The following is a 21,701-nucleotide window of genomic DNA, read 5'->3' on the forward strand; positions in this document are numbered from 1 at the left end:
ATATATACAAGTATGGCTCAAGGTTCTTATAGGAAGGTTTCTCAAATAGGCCATAACAAGAATATCATATGGTAAAACTCGTCAGAAAATCAAAATGCAATGAGCATGAGGCTCCGTACTGTGGGATGATCAGTCCACACAGGTTGGTGACTCCCCCGACCAACTAGGGTTCAGATACGATGTGCACAAAGACTAACACTACCCTGTTAGCATGGGTATTCTGACTGGTATACCATAGGTTCATAATCATAATCAAACAGACATATTCATATCTCAAGGCTCAACTCATGATATCAATCAAATGAGGAGCTATCAATTCAGAAGTCAATTCAGAATATATATACTGGTTCATATCAATAATTCAGATTCAACAATTGATCATGCTTAATCAAAACAAGGATAATAATCAACATATATATTATCAAGAAGCATGATCCAATTCATATTAACAAATCAAATATTTATAATATTTCTCATGCATATGAAAAATTATCCACTCACCTGACTCGAAAGCAAACAGAAGTCAAAAGCAGACACCGAAGAAAATCCTACTGACGTCCCGCCGGTAGAATATCAGGATTATCTGAATATAAAGGAGACATATTCAAGAATTACTCAAAATAATATATAACCTATTTAATACACTTATCTAAGGGTGTATTCCATAATCCTATATGTTTTTGAACTAACTAGTTATTTTCTCAAAAACCCAAAATTAACGGTTTTCCCGAAATCTAATCCATAATAAAGCAAATAATAAAACTTGATAATAATTCACTAAATAACCCTCAATTATTCATCAAACTAATCTGCAAAAGCTAATATTACAGCTAGGGACCAATCTGTAATTTATCATATTTTTAAGGGTCAAATTGTAACTTTGTCCATTTGGAGGACCAAACGAAAATTGTCATAAATCCATGACTATACTGAAATTCTGACCATAATTAATCCTCAATTCTGTCCAGATCATCTCATTATACTCCAGGGACCATTCTGGAATTTTACCAAATTTTTAGGGTCAAATTGGAGGACCAAATTGAATTTTCATCATCTTCAACCTCCAACCCAAAATTTCAACAGAAAACCCACTGTGCTTTCCTTATTTCTAACACAAATTCACCATTCAAACAAAATCATAACTCAAAATCATCATCTTTCAATTCAATCTCTCAAAATCATCCAAATAATCAAATACCCACAACAATTAACTCTATAACATTCAAATTAAATCATCAATCAAACCCAAAACACAAACTTCATAACCCTAACATTTATCAAAACCAAAATTAAAAGCTCAATTAACATACATTTATACATTTAACAACCTAAATCTTACCTTTAAACTTATTCTCTTCAACTCCTTTCTATTTCCCTTCTAATTCTCTCTTTTCTCTTCTTCCTCTTCTTTCTCCCTTCTCTCCTGCCGTTTCTCTCTCAAATTTTCAGATCCCTCTTTTGGTTTTTTTTTCCTTCTCTTTATTTATATTTATCAACTATTGTTCAATTACCACACTACCCCTCATTTAATTTATTCCTACATCTAAGCCTTCAAGGGCTTTCTAGCCTTTTCCTATCCCTTTAATTCAAAACATTACAATCTCTCCATCTTATAAAAGTTTCGTCCTCGAAACTTAATAGAAAAGATTGAATACTTACCGAGATTATCGAAAAGATGAGGATACTCACGCATCTTATCCTCGAGCTCCCATGTCGCTTCCTCATGTGAATGACCTTTCCATTTCACTTTCACTGAAGCTATATCCTTCGACCTAAGCTTCCTCACTTGTCGGTCGAATATAGCTTCTGGTTGCACCTCATAAACCATATCATCTCTCAATTCAATGGGATGAACCTCTAACACATGCGATGGATCTGACATATACTTTCTTAGCATGGAAACATGAAATACCGGATGAATAGCAGACAAATTTGGTGGTAATGCTAACCTATAAGCAACTGCCCCAACTCTCTCCAGAATCTCATACGGTCCAATGAATCGAGGACTCAACTTGCCTTTCTTCCCAAACCTGAATACTCCTTTTGTCGGTGATACTTTTAAGAACACACAATCACCCACTGAAAACTCTAAGTCACGCATTCTTTTATCTGCGTAACTCTTTTGTCTACTCTGAGCTGTTTGAAGCTTCTGTCTAATTACCTCTATCTTCTCTGAGGTAATCTGAATCAACTCTGGTCCCATTAGCCTCTTCTTACCAACCTCAAACCAACAAACCGGTGATCTACACTTCCGACCATACAAAGCCTTATAAGGTGTCATCTCTATGCTAGCTTGATAACTGTTGTTGTAAGCAAATTCCACTAATGGTAATAACTTACTCCAACCAACTCCAAAATCCATAACACAAGCCCTTAGCATATCCTCTAAGATCTGAATAGTCCTCTCAGATTGACCATCTGTCTGAGGGTGAAAAGTTGTACTCAACTGCACTTTAGTACCCATAGCTTCTTGGAATTTCACCCAAAATCGCGATGTAAACTGTGGACCTCTATCAGACACTATCGAGATTGGCACTCCATTCAACCGTACAATCTCACTAATAAATAATTCTGCCAACTTTGCATATCCATAAGTAATCCTAACTGGCAGAAAATGGGCTGATTTTGTCAACCTGTCAACAATCACCCATATTGAATCATAACCCTCCTGACTCCTAGGCAATCCTATCACAAAGTCCATTGTGATCCTTTCCCACTTCCATTCTGGAATCAACAATGGTTGCAACAATCCAAGAGGTTTCTGGTGTTCACCCTTTATCCTCTGACAGGTCAAACACCTAGAAACAAAATATGTTACATCAGCCTTCATCCTATTCCACCAATAACACACCTTAAGGTCTTTATACATCTTGGTGGAACCTAGATGCATTGTGTAAACTGTCTGATGTGCCTCTACGATCAATTCTCTCCTCAAATCATCTACATCAGGTACACAAAGCCTATCCCTATATCTCAACACATCATCATCACCTATCACAAAACCTGCAGCCTTACCCTGCTCAACCTCATTTCTAATCCTGAGTAGTGAATCATCTTTCTTCTGAGCTGCTTTTATCTTATCAAACAAATCTGACTTAACCTGAAAATAAGCAATCATTGCTCCAGCTTCACTAAGGTAAAATCTGACTCCTTCATCCATCCACTAACCCGTGCAGCTCCCTAATCAGAGGTCTTCATACCTCCTGATTATGAGCTAAGCTCCCTGATGATTTTCTACTCAAAGCATCGGCAACTACATTTGCCTTACCCGGGTGGTACTGTATGGTACAATCATAATCCTTTAGCAGTTCCGTCCATCTCCTCTGTCTCAGGTTTAGATCCCTCTGCTGAAAGATGTATTTCAAACTCTTGTGATCTGTAAAGATCTCACAAGTTTCACCATACAAATAGTGCCTCCAAATCTTCAAGGCAAAAATTACAGCCGCCATCTCTAAATCATGTGTAGGATAGTTCTGTTCATGCTTCTTCAGCTGCCATGAAGCATAGGCAATAACCTTGCCATGCTGCATTAGAACACATCCTAACCCCACTCTCGAAGCATCACAATACACAGTGTAACCACCAGAACCTGATGGTACTGCCAGAATAGGCGTTGTAGTCAATCTCTCTTTCAACTCTAAGAAACTTTTCTCACAAGCTTCAGACCACTGAAACTTTACATTTTTCTGCGTTAACTTAGTCAATGGTGCAGAAATCTGAGAAAAGTTCTCCACAAACCTCCAATAGTAGCCGGCCAAACCTAAGAAACTTTTAATCTCTGTCGCTGAAGTAGGCCTAAGCCACTGCTTAACTGCTTCAATCTTTTAAGGATCAACCTCAATCCCATTCCTTGACACTACATGCCCAAGAAATGCTACACTCTCCAACCAAAACTCACTCTTTGAGAACTTGCCATATAACTGATGATCTTGCAGAGTTTGAAGGACCATTCTCAAGTGCTGCTTATGCTCCTCCCTAGACCTCGAATACACCAAAATATCATCAATAAAAACTATTACAAATCAATCAATAAACTGGCCAAACACTCTATTCATCAAATCCATAAAAGTTGTTGGTGCATTCGTCAACCCAAAAGACATCACTAAGAACTCATAATGACCATACCGAGTTCTAAAAGTTGTCTTCAAAATGTCCTCCTCTCTTATCCTCACCTGATGATACCCAGATCGAAGATCGATCTTAGAAAAGAATTGAGCTCCCTGCAATTGGTCAAACAAATCATCTATGCGAGGGAGTGGGTATCTATTTCGAATTGTCACCCTATTCAGTTGCCTATAATCTATACACAACCTCAATGACCCATCTTTCTTCTTCACAAACAACACTGGGGCTCCCCAAGGGGACACACTCAGTCGGATGAACTTTTTATCTAACAAATCCTGCAGTTGCTCCTTTAGCTCCCTCAATTCTGCTGGCGCCATTCTATATGGTGCCATTGATATTGGTTCGGTACCCGGAACCAAATCAATACAAAACTCAATTTCCCTATACGGAGGCAATCCAGGTAAGTCATCGGGAAAGACATCGATAAACTCCCTAACTATAGGGACTTGGTCTAACTAGGGAACTTCTTTCTCTACATCCACTATATATGCCAGGTAGCATTGTACCCCTTTTCGAGCCATTTTCCTCGAGATAGCCGACAACATAATTGATGGAGACCCAATCTTATCTCCTTGAAATACCAACCTAACTTCTTCATCTAGATCAAACATTATTTTCTTACCCCAACAATTTACCGAAGCCCTATGCTTTGCCAACCAATCCATTCCCAAAATCACATCAAAATCAACCATATCTAAGACATTTAAGTCTCCCATAAAGATCTTATCTCCAATCTCTATTTCACAATCAAGATACACATACTTCACTAATATCAATTCATCTAAGGGAGTGGAGACTAAAATTGGGGATTTTAACAAAGTTGGTTGTTTATCTAACCTCATGGCAAAATATGGGGAAACAAATGAATGAGTTGCACCCGTATCAAATAACACTTTTGCTTCAAAAGAGCAAACATGAAGAATACCTGAAACAACTGTGTTGGATGCCTGAGCATCCTGTTGAGTCAAGGCAAAAACTCTGGCATATCCCTGACCCTGCTGTATCTGACCTCTATCACCTGCACCCCGACCTCTCTGACCACGGCCACCAAAACCTCTACCCCCATGAGCCACAGACTGACTCGTCGATAGTGCCTGAATAGGATGCTGGACTGAAGCAAATAACCCTGAAGTTAACAACTGTCTCCTCAGGCACTCTCTGATCTTATGACCTATCTGGCCACAACTAAAACAAGCCCTAGTCCTTCTGTAGCACTCTGCACTAGTATGACCTCCTCCATAGTGCTAACATAAAGAACTATCCCCAGGTAAAACAAATGAACTACGAGGTGCAGTGTAACACTCTCAAATTATAATATCATGAAATCTCCCAACATTTCTTTACCAATGTCAAGTATTGGGTAATATGTCTAAAATTATGGGATTTTTTTTTTGAAAATTTCGGCAGAGTTTCCTCTATTTTTGTTGGTACCAAGTTATCGACAGCATTTCTATTATATGTCATTACGACTTCCATCTTGATCCAATCATCCTGGATCACATTCCATTCATCAAACAATAACTCAATATTTATACTTATCAATATATGCAAGTCTCATAATATCAATTAGTAAATCAACATAAATGTACTACCAAAACAACTCAAAAGATAAACAAATTCATCATTAAACGTAATACATGCTACTAACTACATATAAGCCTTTAAACTACATAAATACAACATTAAGATTAAAAGTCATATTATATTTATAATAAATCTTATCTTATCATTTTGAAAATGATTTGGTCATACTACCAACTATACATATATATAATACATCCACTACATATTACACCTTCTACTTAATTTTTACAACACAAAAAGATTTACACTCAAAGTAAAGACATGAATATTACATTCCAAAATAGTAATTCATAAACAGGAGTATTCCTACATCTAATGATCCGCATCACCTCGTGGTGTACCTGTTTCAACAATAACAATATTAAGTAACTTACTCACTATATTATTCTAATATTAATTAATTACTCTTAACCTTTGAAATTTAATACTTCTACTTCAATCTAACTTAATCCCTTAATTTACATAATCTTTTCAAAATTTACAAATCCAGCTAACTCATCTTAATTACCAAATAAATCTAACACTTCCATATAATTACTCAGAAATTTGGTTTCCTTCCTCAGTCACCAATAGATCCAGTACTTCCATTCGAATTACCCATCATCCGGCTAACCTCTTTTGTTAGCCAATCAATCCGGTAATTCCATTCGAATTACCCAGCATCCAGCTAACCTCTTTTATTAGCCAATCATTTCGGTAATTCCATTTGAATTACCCAGCATCCGGCTAACCTCTTTTATTAGCCAAACAATCCGGTAATTCCATACGAATTACCTCATATCCGGTTAACCTCTTTGTTAACCAACAAAACCGGTAATTTCACATAATTTACCGGTAATTCACATAATCATAACTCAATTTATTCATTTGCTCCATTCGTTTAATATCAATTAAATAAGCAACATAGATTATTAGGGAAACTAAAAATTACAAAATAAGGTGACGAATCACCTACCTTCTGCTCGGGATGACCCAGCTCCTCCTGTCTGATAACCAGCTCCAGACACAACTCCTAAATCAATCAAGTGTCATTATATCATTAGTCCATCAATATTTTTCTTACGTGCCGAAACACAAAGCACGTAATATTTTTATTTGTAATTTGTTCTAATAAAAATTCATTCTCAAATATAACATCATTATTTTACATACAACCTCATATTTAACTCAAGTTACTTCTTTGCTTACTCTATGTTCATAATTCCTCCATCAAATAATTCTTCTATTCTTTATACCCTCACATCATATTATTCATTTTATCTAAATACTATATTCAAACACAATCTAGACATCTTGTCTTCATATTTTCTTTTAACTAGTTTATTTCTCTTTTAATTTGAATTTACTTATTATTTCAACTTATTTTCATTCTATTCCACTTCAATTTCATCATTTTTCCTTCCCCTCCTAATTTCCCCAAATTCACATAAGAACCCTAAGTTCAAAAATCTAGGATTTAAGGGAAACTAAGGTAAAATTCCATGAAATTACTTCCTAACTTAATCAAATAAGCTTAAGAAAACATCTACATCAAACATTAAATCCAAACTTCTCATGCTTACCTATTGCTTTTCTTCCAATTTCTCTTCTCTTCCAAAGTTAGCTGAATTCCCCTTCTCAAATCCTCCTTCCTTCACTTGCTTTAGTGTTTTAGAGGTTGAACTTGCAAGCTTATAAAGGTATTTTCTCAATTTCCTTATTGTTTTTCCTTATTTTTCTCTCTTTCTCTCACGTTATGCTCTGTTTCTCTTTTCACTTTTTGTTTCTGCCCATTCGGCAGTTAATAGAAGAGAAGGAGAGCTTATATGTTTTGTTTTCAATGGAAAATTACTATTATACCCTTAATGAATATTTTTTCCTCTTTGACGGTCTTTATTTTTTTTTGCTAGCACTACCGAGCTCCATTCATCTTAAAATTTTAACCAAATTTTATTCAATATATTTTAAGATTCCTCATAAAATTTCAGCTCAATCCGATGGTCAGATTGAAAATTACATCCAATAACGTAAAACTAGTCGAATTGTGATTTTTCGTCAAATTTTCGAATTGCTCTAAAAATTCTGAAATTTTAACCCAAGCTAAGGTATCATATTAGAAGGCTTCACGCAAAATTTCAGAATTTTTTGATAACCCAATCAAGAGTTATGAATTTGTTTGTTTTACATAAAACTAGTCAATTTATGATTTTTCGTCAAATTTTTGAATTTTTCTAAAAATTCTGAAATTTTAACCCAAGCTAAGGTATCATATTAGAAGGCTTCACGCAAAATTTCAGAATTGTTTGATAACCCAATCAAGAGTTATGAATTTTTTTGTTTTACATAAAACTAGTCAATTTATGATTTTTCGCCTGGAGGTTTTACATTCTCCCCTCCTAAAAAAAAAATTCGTCCTCGAAATTTAAATTCATACCTATATAAGAAAATAATCCAGGATACTTCTTCATCATTTCTGACTCTCTCTCCCAGGTTTCTTCTTCTATTTGAGAGTTTCTCCACAATACTTTTACTAACGGCACCCTTTTATTCTGTAATTCCTTTATACTTCGGTCCATAATTCGCACAGGTTGTACATCCATAGTTAAATCTTCCCGCACTTCCATCGAAATTTGTGGCAAAATTCGTGTAGGATCCAAATTTGCTTTCCGCAGCATCAAGACATGAAACACATTATGTATCTTATCTAAATGTGGTGGCAGCAGTACACGATAGGCAACCGTCCCAATTCTTTCTATAATTTTATATGGCCCGATAAACTTGGGTGCTAATTTTCCTTTCATTCCAAACCGAATCACATGCTTCCATGGAGCAACCTTTAAAAATACCATATCTCCAATTTGAAACTCTAGAGGTCTCCGTCGATTATCTGCATAGCTCTTTTGCCGGTCTTGAGCTTCTTTCATCCTTTCCTTTATCACCTTCACCTTATCAACCGTGATCTGCACCAGTTCAGGTCCCAATAATTTTCTTTCCCCAACTTCATCCCAACATACTGCAGTTCGACATCTCCTTCCATACAATGCTTCATATGGTGCCATTCCAATAGTAGATTGATAACTATTGTTATAAGTAAATTCTACTAATGGCAAATGATCCTCCCATTGACCTCCAAACTCTAGAATACAAGACCGCAACAAATCTTCTAAAATCTGTATTGTCCTTTCAGATTGCCCATCAGTCTGTGGATGAAAAGTTGTGCTTAGATTCAATCTGGTACCCAAAGCCCGTTGTATACACGGCCATAACCTTGATGTAAACCGAGGATCCCTATCAGAAACTATAGAAACTGGTACACCATGCAATCTCACCACCTCCTTAATATATAATTGAGCTAATTTTTCAACCGAATCCCCCATCTTCATAGGCAAAAACAAAGAAGACTTTGTCAGTCTATCCACGATCACCCATGTAGCATCGTGTCCTTTCCTGCTTCTTGGTAACCCAGATACAAAATCCATAGTGATATTCTCCCATTTCCATTTTGGAATCGGAAGAGGCTGTAATTCTCCAGCCGGTCGTTGATGCTCTACTTTCACCTGCTGACATATGGCACACTTGGCCACATATTCTGCTATCTCCTTTTTCATGTTTGGCCACCAGTAACTCTCCTTCAAATCTCTATACATTTTCGTGCTCCCTGGATGGATCGCCAATTTAGACTCATGAGCTTCTTTTAAAACTTCACCTTTTAAAACCCTGTCATCAGGTAAATATATTCTTTTTCCCATCACTACGACCCCATCATTTGACACTCGAAATAAAGAGTCTTGGCCGACTTTTACATTATTCATTTCTTTCTTTACTTCGGGATCTTCACCTTGAACTTTTCTAATCTTTTCTCTCATATCAGATTGTAGCACTAACGTTGCCAGTAACATTCCTCCTGAAGTCACATCCAAATGCACATTTAGCCCACCAAGTTCCAAGAGTTCTTTATCACCTCGCACTAGTAAGCCACCAATAAAAGCTTTATTCTTCCGACTCAGAGCATCTGCCACCACATTTGTTTTCCTCGGGTGATAGTCAATAATACAATCATAATCTTTGATCAGCTCCATCCATCTCCTCTACCGCATATTCAATTCTTTTTGTGATAACAAGTATTTTAAACTTTTATGATCTGTAAAAATCTATACCTGTACTCCGTACAGATAATGCCTCCATATCCGCAAAGCAAACACCACAGCTGCTAGCTCCAAATCATGTACTGGATAGTTCACCTCATGTGGTTTTAACTGTCTGGATGCATAAGTGATTACCCTTCCGTGCTGCATAAGTACACAACCCAAACCCTTACTGGAAGCATCGCTATACACAACAAATCCCTCTTGTTCTTTTGGTAAAGCCAATACTGGGGCTGAAGTTAACCTGGATTTTAACTCTTGAAAACTTGTTTCACACTCCTTTGACCATTCAAACTTAACTTCCTTCCGAGTTAGCCGAGTCATTGGAGAGGCTATCGTAGAAAATCCTTCTATAAATCGTCTATAATATCCAGCTAAGCCCAGAAAACTACGAATTTCAGTCACATTCGTAGGTCTTTCCCATCTCAATACTGCTTTTATCTTCTTTGGATCCACATTGATACCCTTCTTCGATATCACATGACCCAAAAATACTACTTCATTCAGCCAAAATTCACACTTACTCAGCTTCACATACAACTTATTTCTCCTCAAGGTCTCCAACACTTCTCTCAAGTGATTTGCATGTTCCATTTGTGACGAAGAATATATTAGTATATCATCAATAAACACTACTACAAACTTATCCAGATAGGATCGAAAAACCCGATTCATCAAATCCATAAATATCGTTGGGGCATTAGTTAATCCAAAAGGCATCACCACAAACTCATAATGCCCGTAGCGAGTTCTAAAAGCTGTTTTCTGCATATCTTTCTCCTTTATCATCACCTGATGATACCCTGACCTCAAGTCTATTTTTGAAAATACACATGCCCCTTTTAATTGATCAAACAAATCATCAATTCATGGAAGGGGGTACTTATTTTTTACAGTCACTTTATTGAGCTGCCTGTAATCTATACAGAGCCGTAATGTTCCATCTTTCTTTTTAACAAATAACACAGGAGCCCCCCAAGGTGAAACACTAGGGCGGATAAACCCTTTATCCAGCAATTTTTGTAACTGTATTTTCAATTCCACCAATTTTATAGGCGCCATTCAATACGGTGCCTGAGCTACTGGTGTAGTTCCAGGCAGTGTTTCTATCGAAACTTCTACTTCTCTCTCAGGTGGTAGCCCGGGTAATTCCTTTGAAAATACATCTGGAAACTCTCTTACTACAGGTATTTTATCCAACTCTATTCCTTTCTTTTCCAAATCTACTACATAGGCAAGATAAGCTGTACATCCCTTTCTTAATAGTTTCCTAGCCGTCATGACCAAAATTATACTATTTGGTATGATGTTCCTCTCTCCTCTAAACTCTACCCTCCTACCACCCTCATCTTGGAGAGTTACCGTTTTAGTAAAACAATCTATTTGGGCTTTGTATGTTACTAGCCAATCCATTCCCAAAATCATCTCAAAATCATACAAGTCTAGTGGTAATAAATCTACCCTCATTTCAACATCTCCTATTTTTACCCGACAACCCCTTAAACATACTCTATAAGTACGGTTTCCCCTAGAGGTGTACCAATTACTACCCCTTTTTCCACTCTCATAGGTTGCACTTTCAATTTATCTTTCCATTTTCTAGCTACAAAGGAATGGGTAGCACCAGGATCAACCAATGTATATACATGTTGAGATTCTAATAGTAAAGTACCTGCAACAACATCAGTGGCAGCTCGCACATCTTCCTGAGTCATACGGAAAAATCTTCCTTGAGCTCCCCCTCCTTGTACTCGAGGTCGGCCTCGAACGGCCCCAGACTGGGCAGGTCTGCCCGGCCTGTCCACGGTCACAGACTGCTGCTGACTCTGTCCTGAAAAACCCTGTCTCTACGTCTGCCCCATAGTCCTCTGAGGACACTCCCTCCTACGATGCCCCGACTCTCCACAATAATAACATGCAGCATCTAGATAGGGGCAATCCCTCCATCTATGTTCCTGTCTACATATATAACATCTGCTAGATGTGACCGAACAATCTCCAGGATGTCTACGCTCGCATCTCACACACAGGGGATAAGTAGTCATCCTAGAGCCCTTTGCGAATCCTCCTGGTAAACTAGTCTGTGGTCGTGACCACCCTCCCTGTGAGCTCTGTATAGGTCTACTCGATGTACCGCCTGATCCAAGATTTCCTCCCTTCTTTCTGAACTAACCAAAATGTCCTCCTTTTCCTGTTTTTTGGAAATGGAGGTCTCCCTGTAAATGATGTAGGCTCTTTACGCTTTTCTGTTCCCATAGTACCCTGTCCATCACCTTCCCGCCGCCCTGCGGCTGCCACGGCCTCTAGAGATTGAGCGGCCACTATAAAATCTCTTACTGTCGGAATCTGCAAGGCAGCCAATCCCATCCTCAGCTCCTGTGGGAGTCCATCTCGGAGTCTCTCGATCCGATGCTGCTCAGTCGGTAAATAAACAGAAGCAAACATAGAGAGGTCTTGAAACCGCCTTTCATATTCCAATACTGTCATATCTCCCTGTGTAAGAGCCAAGAACTCATGTTCTTTGATCTTTCAATGCTGTCGGGAATAATACTGGTTCTCAAACTCTGTCCTGAAATCCCTCCATCTAAGCGTCTCTGCAGCCCGTCTCTCCTTAACAATATCCTACCATTTCTGGGCTCTGTCTGATAATAGCTGAGTAACACAATCCACTCGGAGCTCTGCTGGTACTGCTATTTGATCCATGGACCTCTCTATCTTTCGTAACCATCGCCCAGCTATCTCAGCATCCTCCTCTCCCATAAATGCCTCACAACCTAATTCTCTCAAACTCTTTACCCATCGAACTAAGGTGACCACATTATCCCTGAGGGTAGTACTCAATGGTCCCGCCATCTCTGTCATCACTGCACGAACCAACTGTGCAAAATAAGCTAGATCTGGATATGGTGGAGGTGCTACCCCAGGGGGTGCTGCTGGTGCTACTGCAGTCGCTTCTGTTGGTGAGGGCTGAGTCCCCTGCCCATCTCCATCAAATATCCTCCGCTCATCTCGGAGTCCTGATGACTCTCCTTGTCCGGATTGTACCGACCCGGCTGGCACAAAAGATGTTGTATCTACCAGAGGATCTCTCTTTAGTCCTCTATCTCCAGTCTCAACTAGACGCTCGTCCCTCACGGGTGACGAGTCAGCTCTGGCTTCTTGCCGTGTACGCACCATCCTGAAACAATATTATTTTACATTAATAATGGTCTCCTGAACTTTAACCATACTCTGATACCAAAATGTAACACCCTCAAATTATAATATCATGAAATCTCCCAACATTTCTTTACCAATGTCAAGTATTGGGTAATGTCTAAAATTATGGGATTTTTTTTTTGAAAATTTCGGCAGAGTTTCCTCTATTTTTGTTGGTACCAAGTTATCGACAACACTTCTATTATATGTCATTACGACTTCCATCTTGATCCAATCATCCTGGATCACATTCCATTCATCAAACAATAACTCAATATTTATAAATATAATATGACTTTTAATCTTAATGTTGTATTTATGTAGTTTAAAGGCTTATATGTAGTTAGTAGCATGTATTACGTTTAATGATGAATTTGTTTATCTTTTGAGTTGTTTTGGTAGTACATTTATGTTGATTTACTAATTGATATTATGAGACTTGCATATATTGATAAGTATAAATATTGAGTTATTGTTTGATGAATGGAATGTGATCCAGGATGATTGGATCAAGATGAAAGTCGTAATGACATATAATAGAAGTGTTGTCGATAACTTGGTACCAACAAAAATAGAGGAAACTCTGCCGAAATTTTCAAAAAAAAAAATCCCATAATTTTAGACATATTACCCAATACTTGACATTGGTAAAGAAATGTTGGGAGATTTCATGATATTATAATTTGAGGGTGTTACATGCAGTCTAAACTAAACTCTGAGTACCACTACTGCCACTCTGACCGCCTGAGCCACTAACTGATGGTCTCTGTCTAAACCTCTTCTGAACCCATGAGCCCTGACAGCCACTTCGTCCCCTAGACGGACCTGTACTTAATCCTTGTTGCCTAAAAGACTGACCCTCTTCTCTAGGCCTCTTAGACTGGCCTGCAGTCATATCCTCCGATTCTCGCTCCTCTATCAATCTGGTGCTATCAATAGCTAAGGAGTATGATGGAAACACCTGTGACACCATCACCTTATACATAGAGGATTTGAGTCCTCTAATAAACCTCTTCACCCTCCACATGCTCCCCTAAGATAGCCTCTCAAACTCCTAAAGTCGAGCATCCCTAACGCTCTAAGGGAGAAACCTGTCTAAGAACATGGATCTAAACTCCTTTCATGTCCACTGAGCCTCTACTGGTCTTGCTCTTTTCCTAGACTCAAACCAAGAGATTGCCACTTCTCCTTCCAACCTGAACGATGCCAAACTCACAGCTCGGTGGTCTGTACATCCCAAAGCTTCAAACCGTCGCCAAATATCATCTAGGAACCTCTGAGGATCCTCTGAACTGTCCATCCCAGTAAAAATAGGAGGTGCCAACTTCATGAAGTCATTCAACGGCACATTAACTCCCTGAAAAGTGTGGGATGTCGAGGGTACATCTCTATCCCTTCTTCTATCTCTCTTCATAGAAAACTCTATCCAGGTCCGCACAACCTGGCTAAGTTGCTGAAACTCTGTAATAGGCTCAGGATCAGCTACCCCCACACTTGTTTCATCAACTATATCTTCCTCTTCTATCTCCTGAGGCTCTTCCTCCACTGGTGGAGGTACCTCCTCAACATGTTGAGGCACGGGTGCACCGCGCCTCCTTCTCTGCCTTGCAGTTCTCATACGCACGATAGGGACATTATCCTTATCATCATCTACTCTAATAGTATCGGCTATTCGTCTATTCCTCGGCATTTCCTAAAATAAAAGTGAGAGCAATCAAGTCATGCTAGAACAATAGCATGATAATTATCACAAAATTATAGGAAAGCATATCTATCACAAGGAAGAAGACATGCTTGATGAGAATTCAAAATTTCAAAAATAACAAACAAGACGATACGGATCCTAATGCTCCACTTATTATGAAATTTAATTATATTATTGTTTCTTTAACCTAAAGCTTTGATACCAAGTTTGTCACGACCCGAATCCCGGATCCATGACCGTCACATAGGCAAGGTTCCCCTCCAAGGTTCCATACCTATGCGAACCCAAACTTATACACAAACTTATCCTAACTCAATCAAAGTTCAACGCAGCATTAAAAACAAAATCAACTTCATAATATAATTGAATTGTCTTCATACAAGAGTTTATATAAGTTTAGAGTTTTGGAGCACTAACTAAACATAAAGGAAAGGTACAAAGTACAACCAAAGACCAGGTTCTGAAGGTCCAACAAAATGACCTGCTATCAAGCTATAAGCCTGAAAAGGATAAATAATGAGATGATGAGTTCAACAACTCAGTGAGTAGATAATGTTCAATACACACACACGAGGTAATAAAACAATGAGAAATATATATACAAGTATGGCTCTAGGTTCTTATAGGAAGGTTTCTCAAATAGGCCATAACAAGAATATCATATGGTAAAACTCGTCAGAAAATCAAAATGCAATGAGCATAAGGCTCCATACTGTGGGATGATCAGTCCACATAGGTTGGTGACTCCCCCGACCAACTAGGGTTCAGATACGATGTGCACAAAGACTAACACTACCCTGTTAGCATGGGTATTCTGATTGGTATACCATAGGTTCATAATCATAATCAAACAGACATATTCATATCTCAAGGCTCAACTCATGACATCAATCAAATGAGGAGCTATCAATTCAGAAGTCAATTCAGAATATATATACTGGTTCATATCAATAATTCAGATTCAACAATTGATCATGCTTTATCAAAACAAGGATAATAATCAACATATATATTATCAAGAAGCATGATCCAATTCATATTAACAAATCAAATATTTATAATATTTCTCATGCATATGAAAAATTATCCACTCACCTGACTCGAAAGCAAACAGAAGTCAAAAGCAGACACCGAAGAAAATCCTACTGACGTCCCGCCGGTAGAATATCAGGATTATCTGAATATAAAGGAGACATATTCAAGAATGAATCAAAATAATATATAACCTATTTAATACACTTATCTAAGGGTGTATTCCATAACCCTATATGTTTTTGAACTAACTAGTTATTTTCTCAAAAACCCAAAATTAACGGTTTTCCCGAAATCTAATCCATAATAAAGCAAATAATAAAACTTGATAATAATTCACTAAATAACCCTCAATTATTCATCAAACTAATTTGCAAAAGCTAATATTACAGCTAGGGACCAATCTGTAATTTATCATATTTTTAAGGGTCAAATTGCAACTTTGTCCATTTGGAGGACCAAACTAAAATTGTCATAAATCCATGACTATACTGAAATTCTGACCATAATTAATCCTCAATTCTGTCCAGATCATCTCATTATACTCCAGGGACCATTCTGGAATTTTACCAAATTTTTAGGGTCAAATTGGAGGACCAAATTGAATTTTCATCATCTTCAACCTCCAACCCAGAATTTCAACAGAAAACCCACTGTGCTTTCCTTATTTCTAACACAAATTCACCATTCAAACAAAATCATAACTCAAAACCATCATCTTTCAATTCAATCTCTCAAAATCATCCAAATAATCAAATACCCACAACAATTAACTCTATAACATTCAAATTAAATCATCAATCAAACTCAAAACACAAACTTCATAACCCAAACATTTATCAAAATCAAAATTAAAAGCTCAATTAACATACATTTATACATTTAACAACCTAAATCTTACCTTTAAACTTATTCTCTTCAACTCCTTTCTCTTTCCCTTCTAATTCTCTCTTTTTCTCTTCTTCCTCTTCTTTCTCCCTTCTCTCCTGCCGTTTCTCTCTCAAATTTTCAGATCCCTCTTTTGTTTTTTTTTTCCTTCTCTCTATTTATATTTATTTACTATTATTCAATTACCACACTACCCCTCATTTAATTTACTCCTACATCTAAGCCTTCAAGGGCTTTCTAGCCTTTTCCTATCCCTTTAATTCAAAACATTACAGATGATGTGCCATGGCCCTTGAGCACCAAGAGGTGTTTGACGCTAAATCAAGACTTAAGCTCAGTTCAATGAATCAATCGTTTACTTTGACGCTAACGAGTACTGGGTTGCAATCATATTTTCTTAAAAAATAGAAAATAGTTTTGCGTTTTAGTTTTTTTTTTTTTTTGGTTTTACTGTATGCATCGATTCAAAAGCTTAGGGTTTCCCCACTGACTATCATTCATTTCTAGTACTGGATTTTTTTTATTTACTGATTGATTGATAGGGAGAACTGACACTAAATTTTAAGAAAGTATCGGTGTGTTGGTCACCACTCATCAGCAATGATTATTTTCGAATTCTAATAATAAATTCCATTACATCCCTCATTTGTCAAATGAGTCTTTGTAGAATATAATTACCCCCACCAAATTAAAATTCAAGTGGCATTAATGTCCCAAAGATGACTCCTGCAGTCCTCAAGAGTTTCTTTGTCTGGACGGCCGATCACTCCATCTCAAGAACGACTGTTGCTAGAGCAATCAACACTCCAATTGAAGAGTAACTTCTCCAAGACATTTTTCGAAAGTTTTTTATTCAACATTTCTCTTCAACTATTCTGGCAAGGTAAAGATCCTGTGCTAGATCTATTTTTAAAAGAAAGAGAAATCCTAGTAAATAATTGTGGAGTTATTGTAGGAATTTTTAGACTAAATAGAAAAAATAAAATTATCGACTATAATATATGATTTCTTAAACTAAGTAGGATAAAATAAAAATAACTTAAAGAAAATATTTTCTTAAACTAAATAGAAACAAATAAAAATAATTAAAAAACCAATAATTTTCCTATAAAAACAATACAAACCTCATAACAAGATATCTCAAAATCACTTTTAAAAAATAAAATCAATCAAATAAAACAACAAACGGATCCAGATCTACTTTTCTCAGTATGTTTAGAGGGAGATATCATCTTCATTGAACTCTTTTATTTCATCATTTTCTGACAACTTTTTTTCTTCTTTTTCAAAATACAGAATTGAAAAATTAACAAAATAAATTTTTGCAACCAAAATAAAAATTCTAAAAATCTTTGTAGATGTTTTACATTGAGATTCTCTCTCTTTTAAATTTTTTTTCTAGTATAATTTGTTGTCTTTGCGTGTTGTTTGCTTGACCGCGTGTTTAAGAGGTTCACAACTAATCAAGAATAGCGTAGAAAGAAAACAATCTGACCGAAATTGATTTGAAACAAGATCAAACCCTAAACAAAAACAACACAAAGAAAAATTAACGTGGAAGGTAAATACAAAAATATAAGAAATAAAAGGATATAACCTGATTAATGGAGCGAAGCTTTGATACCAAAATGGTGTGAATCTCTTGAACACGTGGTCAAGCAACCCACACACAAAGACATCAATTCTTGGAAAGCCAAGTAAATCAGGTTTGATAGGAGTGTGACACAAATATAACTTGTATCTAGGCACGAGTACTATTAGAAACAGAAACCCCCACCTAACGAATATTGATTTGCGAATGAGAAGTATACGGATGACGCCACAAAGTCAGTTGTTCTTCGATAAGTTATTTTTCAGTTCTTTAGAGAACCAATGAATGAAGAGTATCTCACCAACACACACACACACAAAGTGTGGCAAACAATAAGTTTTATTAATTTGAATTTTCTAACTTACATGTTTGGTTATGCCTTTATTTATACTGACTCTAGATTGAAACAAACTCTAATGGACCCCTTATATGGACTTATATGATGCCTACTTACAATTAAACCCAAATAATATAAATAAACCCTAAACTAAGAAGAAAATAATAATAACAATAATAAATCTGAATCTAATATCATAAATATGATAGGATCAGATTTGTTGCCCTTTAAAAGTCTCATACAAGCTAGGAGAATCAAATTTAAAGTTGTCTCCTCTTTAGTTTTCTTGTTTGCAAAATATTCTTAGTTGACTTGGAAACTTATTTAATAATAGATTCTTATTATAATAAAGATAGAATAATTTTTTTCATACACCATAAGGATTCCACATTAAAATGGAGTCCATACTACACATGAAAACTATATTGTTGCCCATTAAATATTCTTGCAAGACTAGAAAATTTTCAAAACCAGTTGCCACATCCTTGTAGGAAAAGAATCCTAGCCAAATAGGAAGTCCACAAGTCAAAAGGAAGCAAATAACAAAATTCATACAACCTATGTTGACTAGTATTGCGATGTCTTTCTGAACTCCGATTGACCTGAAATTTTAACCCAATGTAGGAAAACATGTCAGGAGATGCCATGTAAAACCGCAGCACGATCCAACAGTTGGATGAAGAATTATGACTATTACCGTGAAACTAGACAGTTGTGCATTTTACGTCAGAATCCGAATCTAATTGTTTTTTCGTTGCCCAGATCGTATCACTTTGTATTAATTTCAACCAAATTATGGTGGGGATCTACTTTTATTCCTCTATCGGTGGTATCATACCAATAATATTTGAATAAAAAGACTTTATTAAGCTCACTATGGTATTTTAGTTAAATAACATCTTCTAATTTTCTATAATAATTAGCTTCAAACTCATTAAAAGTTGATCCCTTAAAACAAACTTCACTATTATAGATCTTTTTACCCTGACCATAGTTTTCAGTATGAAGGACATATTCGTTGATAAAATACTCGTTGTAGCACTTGACCTTTCTTTCAAAACCCAAACAAAGTAAATTCAAACTATTACTAGCATTCCCTCCCAATTGATAAACCCGATACATAATTACAATCATTAACAATGTTTAATGAAATTATATATTAATAGAAACATTCCCTTCCACATGGAAAATTTTTCATCTTTTAATTGGAAAATTTGAGATTCAGTCATATGTGGATTTTAAGACAGTAAAAATTGACAATGTAGCCTACGATGAATTTTTCAATCTATCAGTTGATGAGAGTATAAGAGAAAAATTATTTAAAAATTACAACATATTAATATTATACTTACTAAATAAAATATCTCAATTTATTACAGTTAAATAGCATAAAATTATATACATTTCTAAATTCAATTTTTGTCAAGTATTTTCCCCTCACCATATTTTTTGGTAAAAGTCATCCAGAATGGGTAAATATTGATAAATTTACACTTGAAGGCAATTCCCCACATCATCATGACTTGGGTTGCAGTTGATTCTTATTATCAAATGAGGCTCAAAATAGTATGAGATAAATGTTGAGATCTATTTAACAATATAAGCCTCGTATATCGAAGCCTTAACATGCTCCTTGTTTTTAACATTTTTTTTAGGTTAAACAAGTATCTATATATATGAGATTAAATGAATGTTTTAAAGTTTTTAAAAAAATAATAGATATTTAATTAAGATAATTGTGTAATCCCTAATCTGTTAAATGGGTGCATCCATGTATACCGGACAATGCCTCTAATTTTTACCTCAAATAGTAGATTTATGGGTAGATGCTCCATTAAGTCGAAGAATGATGAAGGGAATATCATCTCAAGTTTTCAGATTTTCTCGATGATATTTGTTTCAAGCTTCTCTATGTGTTGGGTATGCAATGTTTTAGGGCATATATCTCTAAAAAAATGATTGATCTTCAAAAGTGCATATCATATCCCTTTTGGCAATAAATCCTGGTATGCAAGTGGAATGAATGTTTGTATATACACGTGGTAGTCATAACTTTTCATTCCATATAATTTGTCATCCTTCATATTCACCAATTTAGATATGTTTGAAGCATATCCATCAGGAAAACATAGACTCTTAAGACATTGCTAGACAAGTAAGTGTGCATTTTTGTTTAAGGCAAAGCTAACTTTGGGCTTTGCGACCCGTGACCCATCATAAACCAACTCTATATTTTTACAGTGACATAACAAATATATATCTATTCTAGTAATCATGTTGTCCTTTTTCTTTCCTTTCACGTCCATCACCATGTTAAAAATATTTTCAAACATGTTCTTTTCGATATACATGACATCCAGATTATGGAAAAGGAGATTATTATTCCAATGAGGAAGCTCTAAAAAAAAATACTTTGCTTAACCCAATTGATGGTCACACCAAAACCATGAAACTTCTGTTTACCGGATTGAATACCAAATACAATGCCCTCGTATTGTGAGACCACATCATACAATTCTTCACCTAATGGTACCGACGGTGTAACATCCCTTTCAACTTTATCTATAAAAAAGTCTTTTCTATACTTGTGATTGATTGGCAAGAACCTCTAGTAGAAATATAAAAAGAAGTTTTACCACCATTTGTTAAGGAGAAGACCTTGTGATTTTCCATAAAGTATAGACATGCTAATTGTTTATGCGTGTTTTAACCAAAAACCATCTCATATGCAAGAAAATCATTGATAGTCCACATCAAAGCCGCCATCATCTAAAACTTTTATTTCCTCGAGACATCATACATCAAAGTCTTAGATGACCACAACTATTTCAACTCATCAATTAATGATCGAAGACAAACATTTATATTCCTACACAGACTATTAAAATCAGATATGACAATAGATAAAAACATGAACTTCAGCATCATACACATCTCCGATGACAAGTTGTAAACCGTGAATATCATCAGCCAACAAGAATATGGGACATCAGATAACCTAAATGGATTGAATTCATTTGTATATAACCCAGCACATATGTTTCGAGGTTTTATTGAGAACTGAGGATGGACCCTATTATAATTTTTCCAAGCTTCACCATTGAAATGGTGTATCAT

General features: G+C 36.1%; 1 long non-coding RNA gene across 1 annotated transcript; it reads right to left on the reverse strand.

The window, feature by feature from the left end:
- Positions 1-5,730: 5,730 nt before the first annotated feature.
- LOC112328783 (uncharacterized) lies at positions 5,731-7,475 on the reverse strand. The gene is made up of 3 exons (XR_008060273.1): positions 7,272-7,475; positions 6,665-6,721; positions 5,731-6,050 (listed from the first exon to the last, which is right to left on the reverse strand). It is a non-coding gene; the product is annotated as an uncharacterized LOC112328783 (long non-coding RNA).
- Positions 7,476-21,701: the final 14,226 nt, after the last annotated feature.

The sequence above is a fragment of the Populus trichocarpa genome, chromosome 10 (assembly GCF_000002775.5).
Source record: "Populus trichocarpa isolate Nisqually-1 chromosome 10, P.trichocarpa_v4.1, whole genome shotgun sequence".
NCBI lineage: Eukaryota > Viridiplantae > Streptophyta > Magnoliopsida > Malpighiales > Salicaceae > Populus > Populus trichocarpa.